Raw genomic sequence first — 6,722 nt, forward strand, 5'->3', positions numbered from 1 at the left:
CTGGAGTACAGTGGTGCTGTCATAGCTCACTGCAGCCTCAAACTCCTGGATGCAACAATCCTTCCACCTCTGCCTCCTAAGTAGCTGGGATTGCAGGTGTGCACCACTATACCCAGCTAATTTAAAAAATTGTTTTGTAGAGACAGTGTCTCACTATGTTACCCAGGCTGGTCTTGAACTGGGCTCAAGCACTCCTTCCACCTCAGACATCTGAGTAGCTGGAATTACAGGGACGAGCCACCAAGCCCAGCCCCTGCAACAATTAAATGAGGCAATGTATGAGTTTGCTCGGGCTACAAAAACAGAATATCACACACAGAGTGGCTTAAACAAGAGTTTTATTGTCTCACAGTTCTGATAGCTAGAAGTGCAAGATTAAGGTGCTGGCAGGGTTGGTTTCTTCTGAGGTCTCTCCTTTTGGCTTGTAGATGGCTGCCTTCTTGCTGTGTCTTCACAATCTTTCTTCTGTTCTCTAACCCTTGGTGTCTCTTCCTCTTCTTATAAGAACACCAGTCATATTAAAGCCCCATCCTAATGGCCTCATTTAACTTAATCACCTCGTACAAGCCCTATCCCCAAATACAGACATATTTTGAGGTACTAGGGTTAGGCTTCATTATAGGAATTTGGGGGACTCAGTTCAGCCCATCACAGATAGACACTATTATTAATCCTCACGTACAGAGAGGTACTTCAGTGATCTACCCAAGGCCGTACAGTGTGTACGTGGCAGAATTGGGATTTAAAGCCCTGGATTTAGAAATCCAGAGCTGGTGCTCTGAACCTCTACTGTGCTGTGGACTAGATGGAAATACGGGAAAGGGGTGGGAGTGGAGCAGGTGCATAGGTGCTGGGCGGCAAGGAAATGGGGGTGGCGGAGTGTTGTCAGGGGTGCTTGAGCTAAATTGCTAATAGGATGTCATGGATGAGTCCACACCAATGCTGGTCGGCTAGAGATGAAGGTAGGAGGAGAAATGGGAGAATCAGTTCTCTGTCTTTTGCTTGCTCAGAAATCTGAGCTCCTGGAGAAGCTGGAGGCCTGGTGGGAAATGTTGGTGGCTAAAAGACATGCTGCAAAGCCCGCTGGAAATTGGACTAGCCAATTATCCGCCCAAGCTGTTCGTTTCCAGGCAGCGGGTACAGGCGCAGCCATGCGAGTTTGTCCCACATCCTCGGAGCATGTCATTCTTCCTGGGGAGGCGGAGTCCTGGTCCTGCCCACAACTCCCAAGACAAGTGTTGCTCCATCCCCTGAATCTGCTGAAAGGAGAACACACCAGTGGGGTGCAGGCTGCAGGCATGCCCTTCTCAAGGAGACAGAAGTAGCCCCCATCTCCTCTCACACTAATACCAGCTCACAGGCACCACGAGTGGCAGGGGGCTCTCCCCAGATCCATGTGATGAGGGAATAGAGGTGAGATTTGGATGCAGACAGGCCTGAGTTCAAATCCTGATGCTGTTGCTTACTCAGTGTGTGTGAGATGCCGTGGATGGTACTTGGCCACTCATAGCCTCAGTTTTCTTACTAGAAAAAGGGGGATCACAAAACCCACATTTCCAGGCAGGTTGCTGCAAGGATGAGAGATGATGTGCAAAGCATCTGGAGCAGGACCTGGTATTGAGTAGGTGCTCAAAAATTAGAAGCTGTGAGTATTGGAGATATCCTGGCTTATAGACATCTCAGCACTAGGTCTCTAAATCTTTATTTTATTTATTTATTTTTTTATGAGATGGAGTCTCAACTCTGTCACCAGGCTGGAGTGCAGTAGCACGATCTCGGCTCACTGCAACTTCTGCCTCCCAGGTTGAAGCGATTCTCCTGCCTCTGCCCCCCTGAGGAGCTGGGACTACAGGAGCGCACCACCACACCCAGCTAATTTTTGTATTTTTAGTAGAGACAGGGTTTCACCATTTTGGCCAGGATTGTCTCAGTCTCTTGACCTCATGATCTGCCTGCCTCTGCCTCTCAAAGTGCTGGGATTACAGGCATGAGCCACCGCACCCGGCTAGTCTCTAAATCTTGTCTGGGGGACAGAGCATGTTGTGGAGCAGTTAGCAGCAGAGAGTCAATGGAGTTGGGTTGAATGTAAGTGTACTTGCAGAAAAGGAGGCCTTCTGTCTGCTAGAAACAAAACAAAATGCCTTTCATTCAGAATTGTGCTCTGCCCCAACTAGGGTATTAGCAGCCCTCCTTAGGTGCCCTATGAGCTAAATATAACAGGGATGATGCACTGGTCACACAGGCTTTTCACTGCAACCTCCAAAATGCAAGCAGATTAACTAGATATTTGAGTTGGCAGAGTTAAAAAAAAAAACCACAAAATCCCTGAGCCAAATCAACTGATCACGTACTTTCAACATGCTCTTATCTCATTTATCCTGAGATGACCAGAATTGTACTTTTGACTTAACTTTTGGGAAACACTGGAAACATAACTGATGTGGATGTTCTTATTCAAGGTGTAGAGTTTGTAAGCGGCTCTGGAATAGATTAAAATGGAACCCATCTTGATGACAGAATAGCTGTGTGTAGGTTTGCTGGGGAGGTTTTGTATTTATTTATTTATTTATTTATTTTTGAGACAGAGTCTTGCTCTGTCACCCAGGCTGGAGTGCAGTGGCACGATCTTGACTCACTGCAACCTCCGCCTCCCAGGTTCAAGCAATTCTCCTGCCTCAGCCTCCTGAGTAGCTGGGATTACAGGCATGCACTACCACATCTCAAACTCCTAACCTTGTGATCCACCCACCTCGGCCTTCCAAAGTGCTGGGATTACAGGAGTGAGCCAATGTGCCCAGCCGGTTTGCTGGATATTAAGGGAAATGGTTTTAATTGTATGTTCTAAAAATGAAATTGTCAGGATTTTCCAGTAAGTGCTTTATTAGGTCAGTTTTTACCAATAAGCAAGATTGATTGAAACCTGCAACTCCTCAGAGCCTAGATCGGCAGCATCTCCCAGGAAATAGTGAGGAGGGGGTGAGGAGCTGGGAAGGGGTTGTGGGACTGTGTGTATCATAATCACATGCAAATCACAGCAGCCTAGGAGACAGTGGCATGCTGGGTCAGGGCAATCTTCCTCTCCCGCTTCCCTGCAACATGGGGAGAAGGAGATTTGGCTTCTGGGGGATGAATATAGAGCAAGTGCTCATAAGTAGTCTTGGTCCTCATTTTGGCCATGGCCTGGTTGAAATGGGGCAGGCCCAGTGAGGACTGATCCAAGACCAGAGGGAAAATAGGCTTGCATTCTGAATTCAGGGGATGCAGTTGCTGTGATAAAGTGACTTGCAGAAGAGAAGGGGAGCTATGGGACCCTCGCTCATCCTGCTGGCTAATGGCCCTTTGTAGGTTACTCTGTGGAGAGACTTGTTTCAGCCAAGAAGACACATCCTCATGCAGAGGGGCAGCATCTGGGCCTGCTCTGCAGCCATGGAGACAAACTTGCTCTGTCAAGGGAGCAGCTGCTGGCCACCTGCTCACCAGTCCAGGCTAAGCCCTTTTCTAAGCAGGAGTGTAGGAGCCTGATCCCTAGAATACAGGGCTGGAGGTACAGTGGTGAGTGAGCATGGTGTGTTTTTTCTAGCCTGGGCCATTAGTTTTCCAAGGTGGCCCGGGTGCCCACCCCACCTAAGGTCCCATACACAGGGAACCCTCAGCATGCTGAGGTTCCATGCATAGGGACCCCTTAGCTGTCCTTGCCTGCTGACCTTTTTGTCTCAGTAACACCTAGACCTGCTCCCACTTCCTTGCATCAGAAGCAGCATCTGTTGCAGAGCTGGACCAGCTAGCAGGAGGCTGGGCAGAGGTTAGTAAGGCCAGGCCACTTTGGAGGAATTCTGGGGCTTCAGCCTACTCTCCTTTCTCCTCCACAAGGACACATGCAGCCTACCCTGCGGGCCCGATCAGAGCCAACAGTTGCCACACTGCCTCTCTAATGTTCATTCTCTCCCTTTTTACCCAGACTATAAACTCTCATAGGGCAAGACTCAAATCTGACACCTCCTGGCCGGGACACTTACAGGATACATGATTAACACCTCCATGCTGTGCGATGCATCAAGGTAACACGGGGCTGTCCTTCTGTGCCAAGATGATATCCTGACCCTCTATATGTAGTGCTTCAATATTAGGTCATTTTTCCAGCTGTGATCCACACTCTCCCCTTATCTCCCTTAAAATCTTTAGTAAATTCCACCAGAAGAAGGCCAGGCTGAAGGAAGATCTGTGGCCTTGGGAAAGAGTGAGACTCCTGTCCCTGAGCCTGAAGGGACTCCGAAGAGGGGTTTTATAGGCCCTACCATGATGACATAAATAGACACAGATCGGTGAACCCTGTAAGCCTGAGGGCAGCGAACAGCTGGTGTGCCAAGGGCGTATTTGCCTGGTAATTTTAATTTTTATTTGAATGCCCGTCTGCCCCATCGCTGACATCATAGTGCAGCTGCAGGTCTTGTTTTTCCTTCCTGTTTCATGCGCCTGCGGCATGGCCTTGCACTCAGGGATAATTAAATGGCTCTGTGGGTGGCCTCACCGTGGTTAGTGGATGTATGGGTTGGGGTTGGGGGCAGCCCAGGCCAGAGGGCCAGAAGTCTCCAACAAGGGAGCCTCAGGCTTTGTGTCAGTGTACTGTGGGGGAGGGTGGGGCCCGACTGGGGCAGAACCTGGGAATACCTTATTTGATGGGAGGGAGTAAGTGTCTTGGGAACAGGCTTGTCCTGAAGCCCAGAAAGATTTGCCCCTTCCATAACAAAGCCCTCAGTCCTGGAGATTAAAGGGTTCTTGTTCCGAACCAGGGCCAGAAGTTTCCTAACCTCTGGGGCTTCCCAGTATAGGCCGAGGCACATGAAAACTGGTATACAAGTGCTCAGAACCTTCAGTAAATAGAAACTCTTGTCTCAAGCTTGTAGTTTCCTCATCACTCTGATTTCCCCCTACATCCCCCATCTCCAATTTTTTCCTCAACTTACGTTCTTTAGAGCAGTCCTGGATTCAAATCCTGATTCTGGTTATTTACTAGCTATGTGATTTTGAACAGTCTCATTAACTTCTCTCAGCCTCAGTTTCCTCATCTGTAAGATGGACCCAGCAACTCCACTCCTAAATATGTTAATCTCAGAAACGTTTTTTATGTGAGCACCAGAAAACATGTACAAGAATGCTCTTAGCAGCACTGTTAGCAATAGCAAAAGACTGGAGACCATACAAAGTGCTCTCATGAGAAGAATGAGAAGGATAAACTGTGGTACATGTGCACAGTGGAATATCATAAAGCTGTGAAAATGAATGAACTCTAGGGACACTATAGTAACCATATAGATGAATCTTAGCAAAATAATATTGGAAAAAGGCAAGTTATTTTATTACAATTTAAATATAATCAAAATAAACAATACATTTTAAGATTTCCATATACATGGAATAAATCTAAAAGCGAGCAAAGAAATGATTGGGGATGGGGTTGGATTGGGTAAGGGAAGGTGTAGCAGGACGAGCCGCAGACAAAACTTCTCAGACACCGAGTTAAAGAAGGAAGTGGTTTATTTGGCTGGGAGCATCGCGCAAGACTCCTGTCTCAAGAGCCGAGCTCCCCGAGTGAACAATTCCTGTCCCTTTTAAGGGCTCACAACTCTAAGGGGGTCCACGTGAGAGGGTCATGATCGATTGAGCAAGCAGAGGGTACGTGACAGGGGCTGCATGCATCGGTGGTCAGAGTGAAACAGAACAGACCGGGAAGTTTCACAATGTCTTTTCTTTACAATATCTGGAATCTATAGATAACATAACCAGTTAGGTCAGGGGTCGATCTTTAACTACCAGGCTTAGGTCAGGCAGGCCCAAGCCTGGTTTCGGGTCTGGTTCCTAGGCTTCGGGCTACCTGCCTTTAGTTTCGCTTTTCTTTTTTTTTTCTGAGTATAAAACAATATAAAACAATATGAGAAGGTCTGTCTCTCTTCTCTCATTTCCTCCCTAGTAAATAGAAATTCTTTTCTCAAGCTTGTATAGTTTCCTCATCTCTCTAATTTCCCCCTACATCCCCCATCTCCAATTTTTTCCTCAACTTATGTTCTTTAGAGCAGTCCTGGATTCAAATCCTGATTCTGGTTATTTACTAGCTATGTGATTTTGAACAGTCTCATTAACTTCTCTCAGCCTCAGTTTCCTCATCTGTAAGATGGACCCAGCAACTCCACTCCTAAATATGTAAATCTCAGAAACATTTTTTATGTGAACACCAGAAAACATGTACAAGAATGCTCTTAGCAGCACTGTTAGCAATAGCAAAAGACTGGAGATCGTATAAAGGGCTCTCATGAGAAGAATGAAAAGGATAAACTGTGGCACATGTGCACAGTGGAATATCATAAAGCTGTGAAACGAGTGAACTCTAAGGACACTATAGTAACCATATAGATGAACCTCAGCAAAATAATGTTGGAAAAAGGCAAGTTATTTTATTACAATTTAAAGATAATCAAAATAAGAAATATATTTTAAGGTTTCCATATACATGGAATAAATCTAAAAGAGAGCAAGGAAATGATTGGGGATGGGGTTGGCTTGGGTAAGGGAAGGGAGGGGAACAAGCAGATGAATAGATGTAAGTTACCATCAGTGTAATTCCTGGGTTGGGTATAGGTTCAAGGGTATTCACCAAATCAATAAAATAAATAATTGAAAGAGAGAACAAATAAATACTTAAGACCCAAGCATGCACCAATAAGTAC

This window comes from Pongo abelii, chromosome 1 (genome assembly GCF_028885655.2).
Source record: "Pongo abelii isolate AG06213 chromosome 1, NHGRI_mPonAbe1-v2.0_pri, whole genome shotgun sequence".
Lineage (NCBI taxonomy): Eukaryota > Metazoa > Chordata > Mammalia > Primates > Hominidae > Pongo > Pongo abelii.